The sequence below is a fragment of the Brachyhypopomus gauderio genome, chromosome 3 (assembly GCF_052324685.1).
Source record: "Brachyhypopomus gauderio isolate BG-103 chromosome 3, BGAUD_0.2, whole genome shotgun sequence".
In the NCBI taxonomy this organism is placed as follows: Eukaryota; Metazoa; Chordata; class Actinopteri; order Gymnotiformes; family Hypopomidae; genus Brachyhypopomus; species Brachyhypopomus gauderio.
The window spans coordinates 24,285,762-24,309,462 of NC_135213.1; the positions used below are offsets into that span (position 1 = coordinate 24,285,762).

The 23,701-nt window shown below is 43.0% G+C and overlaps 1 protein-coding gene across 6 annotated transcripts in view; it reads left to right on the forward strand.

The window, feature by feature from the left end:
- Positions 1–9,343: 9,343 nt before the first annotated feature.
- Positions 9,344–23,701, forward strand: part of chrm3b (cholinergic receptor, muscarinic 3b) — a 77,443-nt gene continuing 63,085 nt past the window's right edge. For 3 of the 6 annotated variants that reach the window (XR_013130088.1, XM_077000579.1, XM_077000581.1), the window contains exon 1: positions 9,344–9,501. The gene's annotated coding sequence lies outside the window, so the exon portion shown is untranslated. Of the gene's footprint in view, positions 9,502–10,028; positions 10,264–15,462; positions 15,785–23,701 lie in introns of those variants that run through there. The other 3 variants (XM_077000580.1, XM_077000583.1, XM_077000582.1) reach the window with 2 other exon arrangements.

Consider the following 23,701-nt stretch of genomic DNA (forward strand, 5'->3'; position numbering starts at 1 on the left):
TCTAATATGAAACCAGGTCATTTTTATCATTAGCATCTTTAATGATAATATGCTAATTAGAATATCTTTGGAGCACTTTCCTATGTGGATGTAAGCAGGGGAGTGAGGTATGCTTGTTAAGAGATAATTGGTTAACTCTCCATCTGATACCACCACCCCTTTTTTTTACCTCCACACCAAGAGTAATTGGCTGTCACACCTCCAACACATTGGAATAATTCAATCATTTTAAGTTCTTTAATCTCTTCATGTCTCTCCCAATGAATCCCCTTCACCATGGAAACAATAGCACGGTCAATCTGGCACTAAAACGAGCCTTGATTGCATCTTTTGTGACAATTTTGTATTTCTTTTGGAGAATAATTATCCTTGCCTGTCCTTTACCAAGCTGAAGGCCTTTTTATCCTTTTCATCCATTATTATCTTTTTATCAGCTGTTAACAAGCTCCTTTGAATTTGACTAAAGCACAGCTCCAGGCCATCAGCAAACCAGCAGCCAAACAGCTGTACACCTTCAGAAGTAACACCCGCTACCTCTTTTGGTTCTGGATTATCTCAGGCTTCGTGGTGCTTTATATGTAAATTTACATACAAAACACACACACGTACACCCACACATATTTTCTGTTTGACATTTTTCAGTCCTGAAGTGTGCATTAGTTTTGATTGTGTCTCAGTGCAGAAAATGACACTTGAATATGCAAAGAATTTAAGTGCAATTAGCAGTAATCATGCCACCTTCCCTGAGCTGAGATCAGGCCTATGGGGTAATAACGCAGTAAATGATATTAGTGTCTTAATTTGTCCAGGGAGCGTTGCCATATCAGAAGAGCTGGTGATGGATTGGTAGATATAGGAAACTAGGGTTGGCTGGGTGGAGGAGTGACTGCCAGGCTGAGTAAGGGCATCAATAGTCTTAATTGGTTTTTAAATGGTTTTAATTGTTTTTTTAATGGTTTTAATTGTTTTTTAAATGGCACACGAGCCAGACTACTACTGCTGATCACTCTAGCTCTTTAGTTGTAATCTGTTGCACAGTGTGATTTGATCAAAACAAATAGACCATAGTCAATAACAGCCAGGCCACACCTCAGATTTTCAAATTCCATTTTCAAGTTTCTGTTCCATCAAGCACCTTTTGAAACTGCTTTCCCTGTTATAGCTATTATGAGATTTCACATGATTATATAATGTAGCCATGATGTGGCTGTGTTCTTGTAGCAAAGTGGAAGTGGATTTCATAGGGTGTTTCAAGTCTTAATTTAATCTGCATCATAAACTAAAGTGTCTCTTCACTGCACCGGTGGAGCAACTGCACAGTGGTTCCTTCTCTACATTTATCTTAGTTATCAGCCCCAGTTCAAAGTTTTAAATGCAAATGTGTAATGAAGACAAAGTTCCCTTCTGACTGCACCCAGCATATGAATGTTACTACACAATAGGCAGAATGTTAAGAGAATAAGAATGTAAAGAGTGTCACGTATAGCTCCGCCCCCACCTGTCAGTCTTGTTGTCGTGTTTAGCCCCTCCTCTGTCTATGTGTCATCTCCTTGTTTTGGTTCCCCATATGTTTTCCTGCCATGTCCATGTCAGTAATCATGCCCCTTGTAATCATTGTCACCTGTTTCTAGTTTAGACCCCTTGTTAGTCTTGTGTTTAAACCTTGTGTTTGCTCCCCTGTTTGTTGGTCATTGTCCTCATGTAGAACTTCTAGTGGCTATGCTTAGATGTACATGTCAGGGTTTTCTGTTAGATATTATTTTGTTGTTACTTTCCATATTGTTTAGTTTGTATACATTAGATGTTTATGTGTTTGTATTGTTGGCAGAATGTAAAGAGAATGAGAATGTAAAGACAGTGTAAAGAGAATATAAATAGAATGAAAATGTAAAGAGAATGAAAATGTAAAGACAGTGTAAAGAGAATAAGATTATAAAGTTAATATGACAGAATGACAAAATAAAGAGAATGTAACATACTAACTGCTTCTGTTTGTAACCCATTCAGGACTCCTTGAGACAAGCTCTGGACAGCTGGCAAGGCCCCGTCCACACAGGACATACCGCAGGGCTCGTTGGTGAAGGTTGCCCGGATCCTGGACCAGCTCCAAATTAGGTTATAATTGATGGAACTCAATATGGCTCTAAACAAACTTGTTTCACAGTGGGCTGAAACAGCGTAACAGAATTGCAGCCACACCTTAATATACACACATATATACATATACATATATACACACGTAGAGATATAAAAAATTGTAGTAAAGTACACAAAGTTTTCAGAGAAACAGCTGTAAGCTACAAGAGTTGTTAAGCCTGTTGCAGTGAGTTCCACCCATATGCAAGTTGCTAGGAGCCTACCACCATGCTATCAGTGATGTGACATCATGGACGTCATCAGACGGCCCTGGTAGTAGAGCAGACATGTGTTTTCATCCCAACATTATGTGAAGCAAGACACTGTGCTAGCCAATCTTATTACAAATCTACAACACAGTCCGTATTTGAGAGAGAGAGAGAGAGAGAGAGAGAGAGAGAGAGAATGAGAATAATCATATGTAACTTTGATCAAAACAGAGGTCGCAATAAGCTGCTGTACAGAGCTACAACTAAAGTATATAAAAATACTGTATTATTGATATTTTATTATGGCATTTCCTGAAAAATTCCAATGATTTATAATTTATAATCAAAATATGAGAAATCTGTATGTCTGTATATGTACATAAAGCTGTCATACATGTGGTCATACATGTGCACTCACAGACATATGGGCACATGGGGACCTGCTGGGTGGTGAGGTCACACATACGGGTGCGTAGGAACCTGCTAGGTGGGAGGTCACACATACGGGTGCATAGGGACCTGCTGGGTGGTGAGGTCACACATACGGGTGCGTAGGGACTTGCTGAGTGGTGAGGTCACACATACGGGTGCGTAGGGACCTGCTGGGTGGTGAGGTCACACATACGGGTGCGTGTTGACCTGCTGGGTGATGAGGTCACACATATGGGTGCGTGTTGACCTGCTGGGTGGTGAGGTCACACATATGGGTGCGTGTTGACCTGCTGGGTGGTGAGGTCACACATACGGGTGCGTGTTGACCTGCTGGGTGGTGAGGTCACACATACGGCTGTGTAGGGACTTGCTGGGTGATGAGGTCACACATACGGGTGCGTGGGGACCTGCTGGGTGGTGAGGTCACACATACAGATGCGTGGAGACCTGCTGGGATGCTTATTTGCATACCTTTCCCTTTCTTATGCATGGTGTAATTTACAAGCACTGTCTGTTAATTCCCTCCCATGGGACTATAACCCACATCATCTGAAATGTCCGCTACACTGCCTGCACTCGTCACCTTGATTAATGGCCTCTGTGTCAAAGTTTGTTGTGATGTGGAAATGGAGAACAAATTGCGTCTGAAATCTGCCAATTTGACAGCTGAAACGGTAGCCACTGCATTCCAGAATCTGGGCAGAAGTGTGTTCAGATACAGTCAAGTATAGTGTGTTGAGTACATAGTGTGTTGAGCACATCATGTTTTGAGTAAACAGTGTGCTGGCTACATAGTGTGTTGGGTATATGGTATGCTGTGTACATAGAATGCTGGGTATATAGTGTGTTGAGTATGTAGTATGTTTGGTACATATTGTGATTAATATATGGTGTGTTGAGTATATAGAGTGTTGCTAACAGTTTGTAAAAAAGATTGATGCACTTTGCAACTGTGTGTGTGTGTGAACACCTGAAGCTTCCAGAATAGAGGCACAGTGTTTTACAAATGTCTCAAAAACGAAGGCAAGTGGTTAACGAGGGAGTGTGTGGGGGGTGTGGGTGGCAAACGTAAATTGTTCCTGGGGCAGTGTATATATACAGCCGTCAGTGCAGATGGACGATAGCCTGTCATACGTCCACTACTTTTTAATGTCATGCCATCTACCCACATTCCTACAGCTATTCCAGTCTTCAATAATACCCTCAGACCCTTGTACACCAAGCAGAGCAGTTCTACATGCCCAGTGGCTACCAGTGTTTTCCACCTGTCATATATGCACAGCAGTTAGTCTCAGCAGTACAGCACAGTGAACCAGTGAGCTACATGAACCAGTAAGAATGGGGGAGATCTCACAGGACAAGGTGCCATTGAAACACATGAACCAGTAAGGGGGAGATCTCACAGAGAACTATACTGTTGACACAAGCAACATGGCACAATATGGAACATGTGATTTGTGTTTGCTGGTGTTTGTTGGTGAATGTTGGGATGTTGCAGTTTCTCTAACAGATAATGGAATCTAACAGCATTGATTCATGTAGGTTGGCCTAATGCATTATTCATATATAAGCTAGATTCATTAGCACCAAATGAATCCAACCTAAAAGGACTCAAAAAAGGTTTTTTTCAGTAAACATTGTGAATAAAGTGAATTCAACCAACCAGTTTGACCTTCAACAGCTGTTGGATTCCGTTAAAGCTGTGTGTGTGTGTGTGTGTGTGTGTGTGTGTGTGTGTGTGTGTGTGTGTGTGTGTGTGTGTGTGTGTGTGTGTGTGTGTGTGTATGTGTGTGTGTGTGTGTATGAGAGATGTGTGTGACACTCCCAACAGGTAGTACCTCAGTCTCAGCGTAGCATTCAGCTGGAGTTAGATGTGAAGCAGCCTGTAGCAGACGCCTGTCCACTTTGGGGAAGGAGAGAGATTTGGGATCCTCTCAGTGAGTGAGTGAGTGAGTGAGTGAGTGAGTGAGTGAGTGAGTGAGTGTGTGTGTGTGTGTGTGTGTGTGTGTGTGTGTGTGTGTGTGTGTGTGTGTGTGTGTGTGTGTGTGTGTGTGTGTGTGTGTGTGTGTGTGTGTGTGTGTGTGTGTGTGTGTGTGCGCGTGTGTCTGTCCACTCTGGGAAAGCAGAGAGCTTTGCGATCCTCCCACTGTGTGTGTGTGTGTGCGTGTGTGGGTGTGTGTGACTCACACACTTCAACCTCACCGCACAGACAGTGCTGCCCCCTCTGCTGATGGACAGGCACGATTTCCATCATTATGAATTGCAAATACAACTATTAGCCGTACTGAAAATGTCGGCGGCTGATGGGCGGAAATAACGTGGTGATAACGTTTTGACTTTTGTATAATGGGCTGTTTGGAGACTGGCTGCTCTTTTTCTGTGTATAAAGATTCTTTGAGCATTCAGGCTAATGCCCTCTAAGCCATTGTAATGGTAATATACAATTTTACATGTTCAAGCTGATAACTGTTTTGTTTTGTTTTGTTTTTTTTCATTTAATGATGGCCTTTGAGACGTATTGTTATTTTGGAGTGTACACCCCAGGGTTAGTAACTATTTAATCTGTGATTTTGTTTACTGATCAATGGTGTCTTTAGCTGGCCCATTAACCACCAATCAAAAAAATCACCTTAGTTTCAATGTCCATATTGTGATTAAAAGAATCAACTCTCTGAGCTCCTCCACAATAATCTCCTTCAGGTCAACAAACTGTAACCTCAACAGAAATCAGCTTTTAAGCATATTAAGACCTGGATGTCTATTCAATTGTTTAAATAAATGTAATTTTTATTATGTTTGACTAGATTGGGGACATATAGTGAGACCTATGTGAAACCCAATCACAGAGCCACACAGAAGAGACAAATATATCAGAAACTATATATCAGCATTACATCTGGCCTGTGTTTCTGTGTGACATTTCACATGAAGTCCACCATCTGTCCATGTGTCCATCTTCAAAACCATCAACCATCTGAGATGTCCATGAAAATGGAGAATGTTCTTCCGACAGTCCTTATTTATTAATATTTATTATTAATATTTATTGATGTCAGGGTGAGTGTAATGCAGTGTATGCTGTGGAGTGAGGAGTGCAAGATTTAATAAAGGGAATTCCAAACTCAGGGTCAAACAGGAAGGCATTGGTCAAATCTGATAAGGAGTCATAACATGAAACACGGAGAGGCATAACTGAACACAGAGTACAACAAGGGACTAAGGCACTGAATGATATACTTAAACAAAACATGGGTAGAACGCATAGACACACTAGACAACCAGGATACAGAAATACAGGGAGACCGGGCAGCTAAACGAGAAGTACTCACAGACCAGGAGTCATAGAACAATGAACAAAACAACCGACAACCGACTAGAGAACCACAAGGACTATAAATACACAGAACTAACAAGACAGAGGTGGAGACACTGACGGCACGGGCGTGGCAGACGGAGGGGAACCATGGTAACAGACAAGCAAGGAACAACACAGACACAAGGAGCAGGGACCGAAGTGACAGCTAGAGAGGGGGGCGTAGCACTACGTGACACTGAGTCTGTGTATGCTGTGGTTGATGTCAAGGTGAGTCTGTGTAAACTGTGGTTGATGTCAGGGTGAGTCTGTGTATGCTGTGGTTGATGTTAGGGTGAGCCTGTGTATGCTGTGGTTGATGTCAGAGTGAGTCTGTGTAAACTGTGGTTGATGTCAGGGTGAGTCTGTGTAAACTGTGGTTGATGTCAGAGTGAGTCTGTGTAAACTGTGGTTGATGTCAGGGTGAGTCTGTGTATGCTGTGGTTGATGTCAGGGTGAGTCTGTGTAAACTGAGATTGATGTCAGGGTGAGCCTGTGTATGCTGTGGTTGATGTCAGAGTGAGTCTGTGTAAACTGTGGTTGATGTCAGGGTGAGTCTGTGTAAACTGTGGTTGATGTCAGGGTGAGTCTGTGTATGCTGTGGTTGATGTTAGGGTGAGTCTGTGTATGCTGTGGTTGATGTCAGGGTGAGTCTGTGTAAATGGTGGTTGATGTCAGGGTGAGTCTGTGTATGCTGTGGTTGATGTCAGGGTGAGTCTGTGTAAACTGAGATTGATGTCAGGGTGAGTCTGTGTATGCTGTGGTTGATGTCAGGGTGAGTCTGTGTAAACTGTGATTGATGTCAGGGTGAGTCTGTGTATGCTGTGGTTGATGTCAGGGTGAGTCTGTGTAAACTGTGGTTGATGTCAGGGTGAGTCTGTGTATGCTGTGGTTGATGTCAGGGTGAGTCTGTGTATGCTGTGGTTGATGTCAGGGTGAGTCTGTGTATGCTGTGGTTGATGTCAGGGTGAGCCTGTGTATGCTGTGGTTGATGTCAGAGTGAGTCTGTGTAAACTGTGGTTGATGTCAGGGTGAGTCTGTGTAAACTGTGGTTGATGTCAGGGTGAGTCTGTGTATGCTGTGGTTGATGTTAGGGTGAGTCTGTGTATGCTGTGGTTGATGTCAGGGTGAGTCTGTGTAAACGGTGGTTGATGTCAGGGTGAGTCTGTGTATGCTGTGGTTGATGTCAGGGTGAGTCTGTGTAAACTGAGATTGATGTCAGGGTGAGTCTGTGTATGCTGTGGTTGATGTCAGGGTGAGTCTGTGTAAACTGTGATTGATGTCAGGGTGAGTCTGTGTATGCTGTGGTTGATGTCAGGGTGAGTCTGTGTAAACTGTGGTTGATGTCAGGGTGAGTCTGTGTATGCTGTGGTTGATGTCAGGGTGAGTCTGTGTATGCTGTGGTTGATGTCAGGGTGATTCTGTTGATGTCAGGGTGAGCCTGTGTATGCTGTGGTTGATGTCAGGGTGATTCTGTATCTGCTGTCTGGGCATTTGTGGCCTCATGAGCATGCTCATTAGAGAATCAACTTTAAAAACAAATATTAAACAATACATCAATAACACAGGTGTTGAACTAATGAGCAACAATATGAAAGCAAAACTGTGTATGTTAGAAAACAGTATTTTCAGTATCTTAGGAATTTAATGACAGGTACAAATATTAGTGTTCAGTTCAATACTACCACTGTTCATAGATCTGAACTGATAGATATTTCCTATAGGGTGTGCTGTCCCAGCCCAGGTCAAGGTGAGAGTAATTGTATTATGGACATGCGCTAAGAACATGTGGTAGAAAGGGCATGTGTCTAGGTTTGTGGATAAAGCTGTGTTCTTGTGCCCTGTGGTAAAGTTATGATGAACAGCTCACAGTGGCCCATACACCTCAGCCCCCTCTTTCTCTCATTACTCAAAGCAACACACACACACACACACACACACACACACACGCACACACACACATACACACACACACACACACAAAGTGCTGTTACATCATTAACAACAGAGTACAGAATCCTGTGAATATGGCCCAAGATGTAACTTTTGAAGTGAAGATAATTAGCATATATTAATATATTAGCCACATTTTAAGAAATGTGACAAAACTATTAAGCTGTTTCAGTGTCACTATCTAATAACGATATTGTGATACCAAATCTTAAGTTAAGATTTGATAGTAGATTGTCTTTGAATTGATTGGGTTTGAGATCTGCAGTAGCCTACACAGTTTAATTAAAAAAATCTTATAATTAGTGACATTAATTCTTAATATTTTTGTTAAACCTGTAGTGACTTTGTTTACATTTAAAGAGAGCATATTGACGTCAAATCACCTGTATATCAACCGACGTAAAATAAATCCAATCTGACCAGCTTCATTTAATGTACTTTAACTAGAATTTCCAGACGTAGCATTTGGGTTTAAGATGTAACAGATGTGCTGGCAGAGGAAACGCATTTCCGTTTAGTCTGATTACGGCAATTTTTGCTGATACTCTCTCTGCGCCGCGCGCGATAATAATGACGCAGACAGGTGAGCTGCAGATAGCGCGTGTAGTTCCAGATGAAGTATAATTACGCTCAGTGCTGTGACACTATTCCAGTTCCATAATTTATGTACATTCAACTGTTCCGCAACGTATAAAAATATCGTATAAAATGTAATAATTAAACAGCAACAAAAACTGCAATATTAATTAAGCATCGATAATCTAATATTATCAGACATCTGCTATGTGGAGTTAATTGGCATCTTATTGTTGTCCAAAATGCAGTCCTACGTATACTTCTGAGGATACTACTTTGTTTTATATTCATATTCATATATTCATAAAGCATCGCGTCTCCTGTTCGCTTCGGGACATCAAATCAGTCTGAGGGACACTGGACCAACCACGGCGGCAGGAGCAGACAGGCAAGCTCACGTTTGCTCTAAAGACAAACTGGAGCCTGTTTCATTTGTCCGCTACCTGTGCTCCGGGTTTCCGCGGAATTGTCTCTGTAAATACAAAAAATACAGTCGTGTTCCTTATTGTCTGTAACTGTTTCCACACAGGAGACAGTAAATAGATTTTTAACCTGATATAAGCGGTGGAATGGCACCTGTCGGCGCACGTCACGCTCATCTGGGCCAATCAGCTGGGTCAGTTAACCGGGCCGCCGGTGCCGCTGGAAAGTCCTGCGTTATTTTAATTTGTGGCGATAGGGGAGTCGGGGCTCTGGCATAGAGCGGCGCTTCACACAGCTACTGCTAGAAATATTGATATGCTTAATGGAGAGAACGAATCGTGATATGAAGCGGATCTAAGCGGTTCCACTCGGAGTTGTTCCGCGGTCACTCCGCTGTCTACATCTACGGACGCACTAGAGGTATATTCACTTTATTTGTGCTTTTTTGTAGTTTTGTAGTTTTCGCTGCGGCAAAGCCACTGAAATAAACCGCTGGCCTTTAACATTTTTTGGTCAAAATTAATTTCCATAAACTAGAACTGAAAAAAGTGACATTTTGAGAGAGTGCGCATTTTTAAATGTGGCTCGGACCCCGTCGGATGTCCGCTTTGCATGCAGCTTTTGTTTTATATTTGCTTTTAAAACAGTAACTACGATATTACCCCGTATTCGTCATAGACCTGGTTATAACTGGTTATATTTCTGAAATAAATGCGGGGCATATGAAATGTTTATGTTCTTATAAAATCATATTAATGATATTAATATCCATTGCCTTGCCTCAAATACTTCTTGCCTCTGAAATTGTTATTCGATGCCTCCTCGCTGCTAAAAGTTATACAAATTGAAGAGAACATATTCGGATCAAATCATTGGTCTTCATTTACGTGTAAGAGAGGGAGTCTGTATTTGACAGACCGTCACGAGACCGTCAGTGGCTTGGGCTCGCGCGTCCTGCAGTGCGCTCGTGAGCTGTAATGAAGCGTCGGAGCGGGGCGGCTGCGCGGCGGAGCGGTGCGGCTGCCGTGTGCTGGATTTCACCGCGGACACGTTTGGTAAAAGTTGCTGATACAGCTTGCAGCGGCGGCTCATGCTTGGGTGAAAACGTCATTAACGAGAGAGAAAGAGAAAAAAATATATTTATCAGCGGAAAAGTTACGTGTGCTTTTGCGCAAACCGGTGGTAAGTCACCGACCTAGCGTGTTTTCATTATGAATTCTGCACTACCTAAACAATGAACGCTGTCACGGACTTATTACACTTTTGTCTCTTTCTGTCTCACTGCCTCTCGTGCGCTCTGTCGATCTGTCGTTTATTCGTGTAACCACTGCCGTAAGTTATTTCTGCTGTATCCTTCGTTATGTTGGTTTATAAATTCACTGAATGACGAAGAGACCATACCCAATTTTGACTTGTGTGCTGCTGATACTTTATAATGGGTTAACTGGTTAACCACATTTATCCTGTAAAGGGACCTGACCGAAGCCACAGTCTTTTGTTTACTTAAAGTATTAAATGTTGAATTATTGCATACGTGGAATGTGATTTTCTGGCTGAATCAGTTTCGCTGCTAATGTCTCTGAAGACATTGATGGTCTCATTCTATGATCTTCTGTTGAATCTGAATATTTCAGATTCATATGGATGTGTGGACAATTCAGTTGTTATTTACTGGAATTTATTCTCAAACCAAGTTTCTGAGTCTGTGGTCCAGTGCAATTGTGTAGCTGTCTGTGGTGGGTGCCCCACTGACTGAGGTTGAAGGTGTTCTGGGTCACCTGGGTAACACCGGGCAGTTGCTGAACTAAAGCCTGAAGGTTTGCCCTAGAACAGCCGCACCCGTGGTTGGCACTAGGAAACTGCTTTGACTAAGTAAGTCAATATCAGTAAATTCTAGGCTATGTCCTTCTATTGTTGTGTGTGTAGCCTCATTGATGCTGGAATCCAATAGGGTTTTGTTGCTGGGGTTCTTGAGGATTGTGTTGTTGGGGCCTAGTGAACTTCAGGGATATTGTGTGATCAGGGCATTGTAAATGGGATTGTGTTGTGGGGTTCGTTTGGGCTTACCGGTGGTTAGGGATTGTTGAGGTTCAACAAACCAGTAATGAGGTTCATAGGGTTGTGATGTTGGGGCTCAGTAGGTTTGTGTTAAGGTTTAGCAGGCTCGTAATGTTGGGGCTCAGTAGGTTTGTGTTAAGGTTTAGCAGAGTTGTGATGTTGGTGCTCAGTAGGTTTGTGTTAAGGTTTAGCAGGGTTGTGATATTGGGGCTCTGTAGGTTTGTGTTAAGGTTTAACAGGGTTGTGATGTTGGGGCTCAGTAGGTTTGTGTTAAGGTTTAGCAGGGTTGTGATATTGGGGCTCAGTAGGTTTGTGTTAAGGTTTAGCAGGGTTGTGATATTGGGGCTCAGTAGGTTTGCATGCTCTGCCTTGTGTCTAGTCTAGTGGAGACAGAAGGAAGATATTTGTGTGACAGCTGCCCCAACTGTCCTTCGGGCTTGAGATCACAGACAACAAATACACCGTGGGTGTCATTCAGTTGTCTGCCTGTCCCTCCATCTGTCTGTCTGTCTGTCTGACTGTCTGTCTGTCAACTCTTATTGTCCTTTTGCCTTTTTCTGTCTCTCTGTGTAGTTTTGTCTGTCTTTTCCTTTTTTCTCTGCCTCTCTCTCTATCTCTCTCTGTTGTCCGTTCTCTCTCTCACCCCTTTTTCCAGAGCTTAGTCAGGTAAATTGTCAGTGATCTCGAAGGCTACAGATCTAATGTCATGTCAGGAGGAACAAGAGGCATGATGGATGTTCTTGTCTTAGCTGTGTTAAAATGTCAGTGTGGTTTCTGCAGAGCTGACGTGTCATGCTGCCTTTCTGACGTCTTTAAGACACTGACGTTTCTGTTTTCCATTATATTCCAGAGGATAGCTGGTTTGTAGTGAATTGTTTTTGTAATGAAAATTTTTTTAATACACTTTTATAAGAGAAGACAATAGAGTTAACAGTAAGATACCCATGAGTCCTTTTAGTCTACGTATCATGCAGACTGAGTAACCTTACTTTTCTCCCGGCTGGATAAGACCAGACCAGGTCTTACCAGTGTATTATTTACACTGACTCTCCATTGCTCAGTTGCCGTTCAGGGTGTGGTTTATACTAGAATCAAACATTAATGCTACCTGGCACAGCATCAACCTTATACCAACACAGCATATGTTGACTTATATATCAATACAGCATATATTGACTTAATTGTTTTGAATCAGTGTGATTGTGTTGTCAGACTGAGTTGTGGCAAAATACATTTTAAGAAGACAGAATAGGTCTTTTACAGTGCTTGTTTTAAAATATTGTGAATATTGTGTAGTTTGAACAGACTCTCTAAGGCATGCTATTGTCATGACACTCCGTGCTCAGACTCCAACACTGGTGATGCCTTATCCAGTTGAGACCAGTGCTGTGGACAATTTTGTCTGTAGTTGTCTGTGTAAAGCACATTGAGTGACCGCAGTGTACGAAAGGTGCTATATAAATAAACCTGCCTTGCCTATTGTAACTTGTGCAGTAGTGTTTATATAATATGTTTATCCAAGAAAACCTTAATACATTATCCAAGAAAACATTAATAATTCTAAAATTATTTTTAATATAACAAAGCTGTTGTCTTCTCTCAGTCAAAGGTTTGATTAGCTAATATTATTTAACAGAAGGTTTTAAATGACTTCTAGTTTCTTATGAGATTTTTTTCAGTTCTTTTTTTGAAAAAAAAACATGATGAAAATACATCTTTAAAGAAACAAACGAACAAAAAAAATCTTTTAAAAAAGCAGCATGTCTGCAGTTTGTTTGACAAGGTAGTTACTGTACACAAACTGTGTTCCTTTCTGATTAAATACTGTGTTATGTTATTATGTTCATGAACATGAACATGAAGCTTCAACCAGTCCTGACATTTTTTGTTGCTGTGGGTCCGAGTACGTGACCCCGCTTCTGAGTTTCATACCTGCCTCTCCGAATCCAGCATAAACTTGATGTTTGTTTAGTTGGTTGTTCAGGTGCCCTCCTCAGGTGTGGTAAGAACAAACAGAAAGTGGAGACGCATTTAGCGGTGAGACTAGCGTTGCTGCCGTCCAACCTGGTGTTAACATGTCTATTTCCTGCTGAATGCTGATGATTGAACACCAGGCCATTCTGTGGCATTCCATGAGCTGAAGTTACGGCTTTTTAAGGAAACACTGGGCCGAGCTCGCCATGCTCCAAACGACAGGGTTTCTTGCCTCTCTTCTTTGTTATTTTATTGTGTGCGATACATAGTCGGAGTGCCGAACCTGCGACGTGGTTCTGTTAATGGGGTCGTCGGCACCAGCTGCTGGAGCGGAACTGTAAACATCGACCCTTTTGGGTCTGTCTCTTTATCAGCCGTCTCATTAGGAAGTCTTCCAGATGTTCCTCAGCACGGTGAGCTGGACCCTCGGTGATGTGAGGGAGTGAAGTTGGGCTGCGTGTTAATGTTGCCCGTTGGTTTCGCACGGTTGTGGAGCACTTTCGTCTTGGTACAGATGTTGAGCACTTTTGTCTTGGTGTGGATGTCTATCGTCTTAATGGAAGTGATGTCATCTGAGTGTGATTTTCTGTTTCGCTGTGTGAAATAATGGAAAGTTTTGCTTTAGGTGACCAAACATTTGTGGTCATTTTATCTACAACACATTGCAGATACTTAATAAACAGAAACAAATAAAGATACGTTTCTTAATTTTCTGCAATGCTCTGAAGGGTCTGCTATCCAATTATAATTGGGAATTGTAATTGAAAATTCTGTCTGTTTGTGCACCGTTGACAGGGATGCTTGTGGATTTACTTCCTAAATGAATATTGGAAGCACCCTTGTGTAACCCCAGAGTGAGTTCAAGTTTAAAACACTTTTAAGAAACTCAAAACTCTCTTATTTGTTTACTGCCATGGGAGGTTCATATGTTCTTCTGCTGGAGCCAGAAACATCCCACCTCCCAGTCTGTGGTTCATATCTTTTCAGAGACACTACTGATTCATCTCAGTCACAGCCAAATCACTGTGTTCGAACTAAATCTGTCCACTGCATTCAGACATTAGGGCACATTAAACATCTCCCTGACCTTCCTGATAGATGGCTGCTTCCAGCATTTCAATTTAAAACCACATATCTCATTTAAGTTAAAGAGTGGAAATGTGGTGAGATGTCTGGCTCTCAGTCATTGATGAAGTTTTGACGTGACTGAAGCAGATTGTGCATTGCTGTGAGATGCTGGCATTTATTTGTCCAATTCCTTTTTTGGTCTGTTTAGTCTATTTTGACATTCCAAATCTGGAATTGATATGGCAAAATTTATATTTGATGCGTCACTAAAGAGAGCAGAATGTAAGTGTAACTCTGTCTCTTAAAAGTTCAGGACAGAGATTGACTACCTGAGCCTCAACTGAGTAATGCTTACCGATCTTAACTCTACCAGTGGTGGATGTGAGGTTACTAGCATCAGCCTGATTGAACAGGCCTTTCACTTAGGGTTGAATGTAAGACTGCAATGTTCACATGATGCACTTTTTGAGAAACAATGTATGTGCCCTAGAAATCCAATGGCTTTCTCAAATATTTACTGTGCTGGATGGGTCACTTGTGCTTGTGCGTGTGCTATTCGGAACACCAGATCCATCTGCATATTTATTCAGGGACAATGTCTGCTTCTTAACGAGGAAATGTTACTGTTCCAACACATTCACAAAATTCTACACATATTCAACTTGTAGTTGCAGTCACAAATGTAGCAGCAGAATATCTGTATGTTTTTATGGCTACATAATTGTCTGGCAATAAAAACAGTTGCAAGACGTGAGAAAGAGAAGAAGGTGAAATGAACTGGTTGGTCAAGGTGTAAATGATGTTGTATTGTGTTAGGACAGCTGTATACTGAGCTGTGTCCTGGCTGAAATGCTGGCATACATCTTTCTGATTTAAACCGCTAATGTCTACTTGTCTCCAAACTCCACTCCTAAAATAGATATCCCCTCAGAGCGAAAAATGAAAGATTTATAATGTTAACATTCAGAGAGGCTGTTTGCCCAACGTGTAAAAGATTTTAATTTTGGGGGAAGGAACACTTGACATTTAATCATCATATAGAAGACGGCAAAAGGCAAAAAGCTGAAATCTGCTTGCCTGTGCTAAGCCTGATGGCTATGTGACATCAGTGATGGAGGCTGCAGAAAGTGCTCAACGTAATTTAAACTGCAAGTCTCCTTCCCCAGTAACTTAGATGAACAGCCCCTGGGCACCACACTGAACTGAATTTAATATCGAAGAAAAATGTGAGACTAATATGATGGTATGTGCCTGCCAGGAAGTCTAAAGTCATCTTAATATTCTCTTCGTCGGAGCATGATCTGTTTGCATTAGCCGTCCGTCCATTATGCCTGTCCGGCACACTGAGCCCGCGGGGCTGTACTGGGGTTAACCAGGTCTTTGACTGCTCATTCTTTTCGAGTGAAAGCTCTGACAGGCTGTGAGTGCGACTCGGGACTGATGTTGGGAGGCCCTGCAGCGCTGCTTCATGAAAGCCAAACACACCAGCTGAGGACTCGAGACACAGAGCAGCAAACATAAACATCCAGAAGGCCAGAGGGCCCATTGCGCCCCACGCACCCTGCTCCACCCGGGCCCTCCAGCGTTGTCCTCCAGCTGTAAAGTAAGCACCCGGAGACACGCCGTCACTGGACTAGAGTCTGCTGCGCAGGCCATGCACAATGCTTCAATAAACAAGCTTGTCTGTGCTGTTTAAGTCTCATCCACCCATTCCACTTTCTCTTTGTTTTACCCAGCTGTCTTCTCTGGATGCCCCTAAGCATATTTCACACACCTGAAGAGGCATGTTTGTGTTTTGTGTTGTAGAGATGAGAGGTCATGGAACGTCTGGATTCAGTAGCCAGAGATTGCCTAATCCTAACCTTAACCATAATCTTAACCTTAAGTCTAACCTGGTGAGATAATTTTGACTGGTTGGCACCTTTTCAGTCCTGACTGGGTTGATACCAACTAACTTGTGCTTTTGGCCTTGTGGATGTTTGAATCTTCTGATGAAGTGGCAAAGGGACCTTCTGATGTATTCTTCAGTGATTTTATTTGGGACACAGCAATGTAATTGTCAGATCGCACCATTTATTCATAGGATTCATCATGTTCTCACATGTTTAATTAAGGTAACTTGCCTCTAGTATTCTAAAGATTACCTACACGAGATGGGCTTGAGTGCACTTGGACTTTAGTAGGAAAGTAGACTGGACGTTTGTAGGATAGACAGACTTTCTGGGCATCTGGGCATGCCTGGTGGAGGTCATCAGTTTTGATTCATCCATCTAGTCCAACATGTTCAGTATGAGAATGAAATGTAAACTGGTTTACCCAGTGTTATTGGTTGGTCATCGTCACAGTACTGTTTGATCATCCTGAGCAGTACCAAGCGTAACGGGGTGTCATGGAGTGACGAGGTAGATGCATGCACTGAGTAGAGTGATGTTTATCACGGGCATATCTATAATCATAATCGGGGTCACAAACCAGGGTCGTATAGCCAATAACGATCACCAGAAAGATGCTAGACTTACTCATCACACTCACATGAATACATACAGTCAGTACATCCAATAACCAGCCAAGAACGAGACAAATGAAAGAGTTTAAATAGACCAGACGAACAAGGTAAATAAACTAGGAACAGTTGGGAACGATAATAAGAGGGTGGAGTAACAAATAGGAAGGAGAAACAAACAGTCATGGAAAAACACTAGCACATGGGAGAACAAACAAGGAAGTGGTGGGGGAAAGACTGGGCGGAGCTTGGAAGGACCAGAAAACAAGATAGACAGGAGGTAGACAGGAGGTAGACAGGAGGCATACAGGAGGCATACAGGAGGCATACAGGAGGCAGACAGGAGGCATACAGGAGGTAGACAGGAGGTAGACAGGAGGTAGACAGGAGGTAGACAGGAGGCATACAGGAGGCAGACAGGAGGCAGACAGGAGGCATACAGGAGGCATACAGGAGGCATACAGGAGGCATACAGGAGGTAGACAGGAGGTAGACAGGAGGCAGACAGGAGGCAGACAGGAGGCAGACAGGAGGCAGACAGGAGGCATACAGGAGGCATACAGGAGGCAGACAGGAGGCAGACAGGAGGCAGACAGGAGGTAGACAGGAGGCAGACAGGAGGCAGACAGGAGGCAGACAGGAGGCATACAGGAGGCAGACAGGAGGCATACAGGAGGCATACAGGAGGCAGACAGGAGGCAGACAGGAGGTAGACAGGAGGTAGACAGGAGGTAGACAGGAGGCATACAAGAGGCATACAGGAGGCAGACAGGAGGCAGACAGGAGGCAGACAGGAGGCAGACAGGAGGCATACAGGAGGTAGACAGGAGGCATACAGGAGGCATACAGGAGGCATACAGGAGGCATACAGGAGGCATACAGGAGGCATACAGGAGGCAGACAGGAGGCAGACAGGAGGAGGCGAAGCTGGGCATGACCCAAAGACATTTGTTTGAAACATGTCCCATTAGAGTTCACCTGTGTTTTAATATTTTCAAGGCATATCACAGTTGGATATAAAGCATCATAATCGCAGAGTGGCATGCCTAAGCTTGTCTTTTACACACATACAGAATGTAAGTTACCAGTTAATACTTTGACAAACAACATGGCTGTGGTCTGTTTGCTGAAGCATCTGAACTTTCTTCTATCAGTGTTCTATAGTAATGTGAAGTGCCACAAAAATTATTATCATATATAATAATAAGTTTGTAGACATTCAGAGGTGCAGGTCAGGCTTCAGACTGGTCAAAGGTTCTGTTTTAACAACCATTCAGCTTTTCCTTTATCCTGTTTTCCCTGTATCAGGCTGGTACCACACTTTCATGTATTTTAAACACTGCCCGAGTAGACAGTGATAAGATGCCTCTGACAAACTGCAAATCCCTGCCCTTGTATGATGGGTTCAATTTGCTAGCACACAGTGATGGAGTTGGTTGGAATGGTGTGGGCACGAAGCAGCCGGCCTCAGGGGCCCAAACGCTTTCATGGTGGATAATAATGTTGAGCTGAACTAAGAATCAAATCTACGGTCGTCTCCCAGACATCCGCTTCCATCCTAAAAAATAAAACACAGACGATTAGTTAAAGCAGCCTACAAAGTCATACGCGTATGACAGACTTTTTGTTTTTGTTTCTGTTTGACATAATCTCGCTTGGCTGGGTGACACAGACGAATTTGCTTTGGGGTGGCAGGTGTAATGAGACCTACAGAATGTTTTCCGCCGTGATGGCGAGCGTGAGTGACATTTGCGGTTAATAACAGCAGCGCTGTTGCTCAGCAAATCCCCTTCACTCACATTTCTTTCCTTGGTGAGTGTAACTCCGTGTGTTCACACTGTCACTGGTTTGTGTCGTTGAAGTACAGCTGTTTTTGTTTATGCTTAGTCTTTTCTGACCTGAGTCTGGTTAGCCTTCTTCATGAAATACTCTAAATAAACTGCATGTGCTAATAAACTAATCAACTTTATCAGAAATGTCAAAATAGACATAATTCGTCGTTAGTTTATGTGAATGTCTTATAAATATTATGTAATCTTTCATAAAGGGTGGATTCGGTCTCGTGTGTTTATTGTACTTCATGCAGAGCTGTCAATTCCAGGTTCAGAAAGTAAAAGTCCTCACCAGGATTTTGCTCAGGCTTCCTGGATTGTGTTGATTCCACTAATTTTACCTGGATTGCACTAATTAGAAAATCTAGCAAACTTGAGCAAAATCCTGGTGAGGACTTTTACTTTCTGAACCTGGAATTGACACCTCTGACTTCATGCTGCCATATTGTCCTCTTTGATTTAATATTGTCGGGTGGGTAAAACATTATTGTTGTTATTACAATATCTCTTGGGTTTATTTCAAGAATAAAGAAATTAGTTTTATTGGTAAAAAGTTTGGTGAAGGTCTAATGGAATTAGTTCACATTCTGTGATAAAGTTGAGTGCAGGCCTCCCCACACGGTGAGAGCAGATCTCGGCAGAATGCTTAATAAAAAAAAAAACATCCTAAATCAATGTTCTGACTTGCTTCAGTGCAGGAATCACCATACAATGCACATTTCACAATAAGTGAATACAGCAGTAGGCCTATGTTGATGTGTATGTTGATGTGTAGCGTATTGTTTCCTGGTTGAATGGTGTATTAACGTAGCCGCACAGCCCGCGGCTGACGCGAGTGTGCTTGTTAGGTGCTGGCGCTGTGCCTGGCGCTGGAGTGCTTTAAGGCTCCACTAGCTCCCGTCAGGAGTGGAGTAAGACGGATGGTTTTCACCCCGAGTGGACGGAGTGTGCTGGGTTGTGTGCAGCTGCGCTGTAGGCCAGCATGGGCTCTTTCTGCTCAGGGGACATTGCAGCATGGCTGCTGATAGTTTTCCTGTTCCTGAGCTGAGCGTGTGACCTTGAGGCCACTGTTCTGGGATCATTGAGCCCTGCCATGTTGAGCTGGCTAACGAGTCTTGCGCTTTTCTGTGGAAGTGAACCATGAAGTAGATCACTCCTGCACACACATACTCCACCTCCTCGTATCACCCAGGTTTGGGTGAAAGGGGTTGTCGATTTCAGGACAGCTGTCTGCCTAGGAGGGGATGTTTTGCTGTTGTGATGTTACCTTTAAATGAGGGTTAAATTTGCATACTGTAGTCTTCAGCGATATCAAATTTGCAACAGTGTTTACAATATTGTGATCACGATTATTAAACAATATATTTGTATATTTGATTTCTCCTCCTCACTCATGTTCCCAGAAGGAGTGATGGTTCCACAGTGATCTGTTCTGTGGATTCTGAAAGTGAATTTATCTGCAAGTCTTAGCCCACTGTTGCCCTGACGACAGTGACCCCATTCCATTGCTGGTTTGCTGTTTCCTTCTCCTGGACTGTGACCTTCTGTGGGCTGCTGGCCGAGCAGTCAATTTGTCAGGTTTTGATTCAGAGTTTGGAGATGCCAAAAGCTGTGTGTTTTCCTTTGGAATGCTGTAACCCACACACACACACACTCACACACCTCCCAGTAGCTGCAGTAGCCGCTGGGTCTGTTGCCCCTAGACCAGGTGAGATATGGTGTCTCCAATGACCGACATATTATAACACTATGGACCTCATTCATAAGTCCTTATAACACTATGGACCTCATTCAAATGACCCCTATCAGAATTAGCAACAGTGTGCAAATCTACATAGACTGTTAATGATGCATTCACAGACATACAGAACTGTGAGGATTGTACACCATCTCAAAATTACTCGCACTGTTCCTACCACGTCATATCTTCTAATCATCATTCTGGCGTCATATCTGTTTTGCCGTACTATTTCCATGTGTTAATATGGTGTTCCATTACAGTGGAACAGCAGAGCAGTAGAGGTGGTGTGCTGCTTCACTGGAGGTGAGGATTTAGTGCTGTCAATCAGACATTCCTGCAAAGTATCACACAGCTGGTTTATGCACAGCACAGTTCAACAATGTCATTACATTTAGTCTCACAGCTCAGAATTAGAGGGTCACGAATTCGGCTGTTTGTGCAGAACATGTGGCAGCTGGAATTAAGACTAAAAAATAATGTTTTTCTTTTTTTCCACTTGTAGTCCAAAGATAAACTTGTAGTGCAACCTGGGAAATGTTACGTATGGAACACTTCAGCCTGACGTGTTCTGTTCGGTGTCTGTCCCAGCAGCTGACCCTCCAAGTCGTGCACAAAGCTGGTGGCAGGTGGGGAGCACTTTGGGCCTGTGATCATTCCAGCTCTGTTCCAGTCGTCCTGTCGTTCGCTGCCAGACACTGTTGTCCCTACCAGATCCCTGCTGCTGTCAGCAGGACGCTGGTGGAGATGCTGAGATTTGATGAGCATGTGTTCTCAATGCGTGCAACGCCCCTCGCCATGCTGATCTAGCCCGAACTAAATCACCCTCAGCTCATCAGGTTTGTGTGGAGCGCCGAGTACACGATCCCGCTGCCTCTGTGGAATTTACAGCCTGAGACCCTCGAGTGAGTTTTTTTTTTCAGTTTAAAAAATTTTCTGTTTAAAATTCTTAATTCTTTAAATACAGGACATATTCAGCTTCTGTCTTGGGATTCATATCTGACCTCTACTACAAAGTAAAGATTAAATTACCAAATGGCTTCTGTAAGAATTCATTATTGTCCATTTTAATAAAGGACAACTATTTTATTTCTTTTTATTTTATTATTAGTAGCAGTAGTTTTTGCAACCAAAATGACACCCCATCCCCCCCATCCCCCCCCCCCCCCCCCCCCCACTCTTAACATTCTGCACTGTGTATCTGTCAGTGCTCTTCTTGACTGCTATGTCCTACATCTAGGACTATAATGTGCATGTCTTTTCTAGCCTACGTTATAGTCTTTGTCAGATATTCTTGGAGAGCAGAAGTGTGTGTTTGTGCTGGGCAGATGTGTAGCGCATTCACACCATGCATATTAAGAAAGAAGGTCTGCATAAACATATCAGAATGAAACATTCTGAAAAATTCTGAAAAAAAACATATCTATTTGTTTTTATTTAATCCATGCAGAAAAAGCATCATGAAGCTTAAATCTGATTTGCACTTGGAAATGCAGCCAGTGTCTCCTAAACAAAAGGCCTTAAATCCATGGGCAGGATCACTGTATTGGTGGTGTGTCAGGAACCTATTCAGTTAGCATCTCTAAGGCTGGGCTGGTTTTTAGTTTATTACCTACTGGAAGGCAATAAAGTCCCATTACCGAACACTCTGTATGATTGCAGTGCTAATTCTGTCAGTAAAGACACTTTTAAATTAATTTTAAAAAGTTATTCATTTTGTCTTCATTGCTTCTTAAAATTCATATTTCACCACTTACGTACTGAGAACATATTGCCATAGAGCTATGCTATGTAGATAAGTTAAATATTGTGCTGTGCTCTCAGTACAGAGCCTCACTCAGTGTACATGCTAATGTACACATGCTAATGGTCATTAAACTAAATGCCAAATTTGAATGCACATTAGAATAAGCTGATGAAATAGAACAGAGCTGAAGAGTATGTAGAGCTGAAGTTTATTAAGCATGTGAAGAGCTGAAGCATATGAAGACTGTCCAGATCTGAAGCATGTGAAATATGTCCAGAGCTGAAGCATGTGAAGCATATACAGAGCTGAAGCGTGTGCAAAGCTGAAGCATGTGAAGTATGTCCAGAGCTGAGGCATATACAGAGGTGAAGCGTGTGCAAAGCTGAAGCATATCAAGCGTGTCCAGAGCTGAAGCGTATGAAGTGTGTACAGAGCTGAAGCATATGAAGTGTGTACAGAGCTGAAGCATATGAAGCGTGTGCAGAGCTGAAGCATGTGCAGAGCTGAAGCGTATACAGAGCTGAAGCATATGAAACATGTACAGAGCTGAAGCATATGAAACGTGTGCAGAGCTGAATCGTATGAAGCGTGTACAGAGCTGAAGCGTATGAAGCGTGTACAGAGCTGAAGCGTATGAAGTGTGTACAGAGCTGAAGCATATGAAGTGTGTGCAGAGCTGAAGCATATGAAGTGTGTGCAGAGCTGAAGCATATGAAACGTGTACAGAGCTGAAGCATGTGAAGTGTGTGCAGAGCGGAAGCATATGAAGTGTGTGCAGAGCTGAAGCATATGAGGCGTGTACAGAGCTGAAACATATGACGTGTGTGCAGAGCTGAAGCATATGACGTATGTACAGAGCTGAAGCGTATGAAGCGTGTACAGAGCTGAAGCATATGAAGTGTGTGCAGAGCTGAAGCGTGTGCAGAGCTGAATCGTCTGGCGCCGGCCTCTGCTGTATTTATTCAGGAAATGTGTTCCTTTTGCCAGCACATTTGGAAGGAGTCTGAGAAATCAATGGGGGGATGTGGGCAGCAATCAGTTTTTGTGAGGGCCAAGCAGATGCAGGCCAGTTTTGGCCGGCTCACAGGTCCAAGGTGCCGGGCAGCACTGGCTGTGCTAGCCTGTAAAGCTTTCTGTTCTCCTCATATGCGGCAGTCACAGAGACTTTGACACATCCTAGTCATTGTGAGAGCTTGTGGGACTTTGTTAGAAATGTAAGCCCCTACTGGGAACTGCTCACCTCAGTCACTCACTAACTAGTACAGGGTTCCCACGCCACACCTGGAACACCCCAGCAAAAAAATTTTCCCCTTTAGTCCAAGTTACCAAATATCAACGTAAGGCAGTGAACTGTAGAGTGCTGTAACTCTTTGGGAATTAGGAATCCTTCCCTGATGTGCAATTAGTGTTTAAGTAATAAAGAGGAGCAAATTCAAAATGTACAGCCAAGTGTAATTCAATTGTTGTGCACCAAAAGTCTAAATCACACAGCATACAGTGAGGAGAGGTGATTCTGGATATTCACCTAGAGTTTCCCTCCACAAGACCGCTGGCTGAGGTATACGTGGATAACATTTCCATGGGCCATTTGTTAGTGTGAAAAGGGCTGTATATAGCTCCAGAGTCTTGCTGATGGACACAACTTCAGTGAGTAGACAGCAGTGCTCTCATCAGACACACACATTCTGCATCTGTGGTTT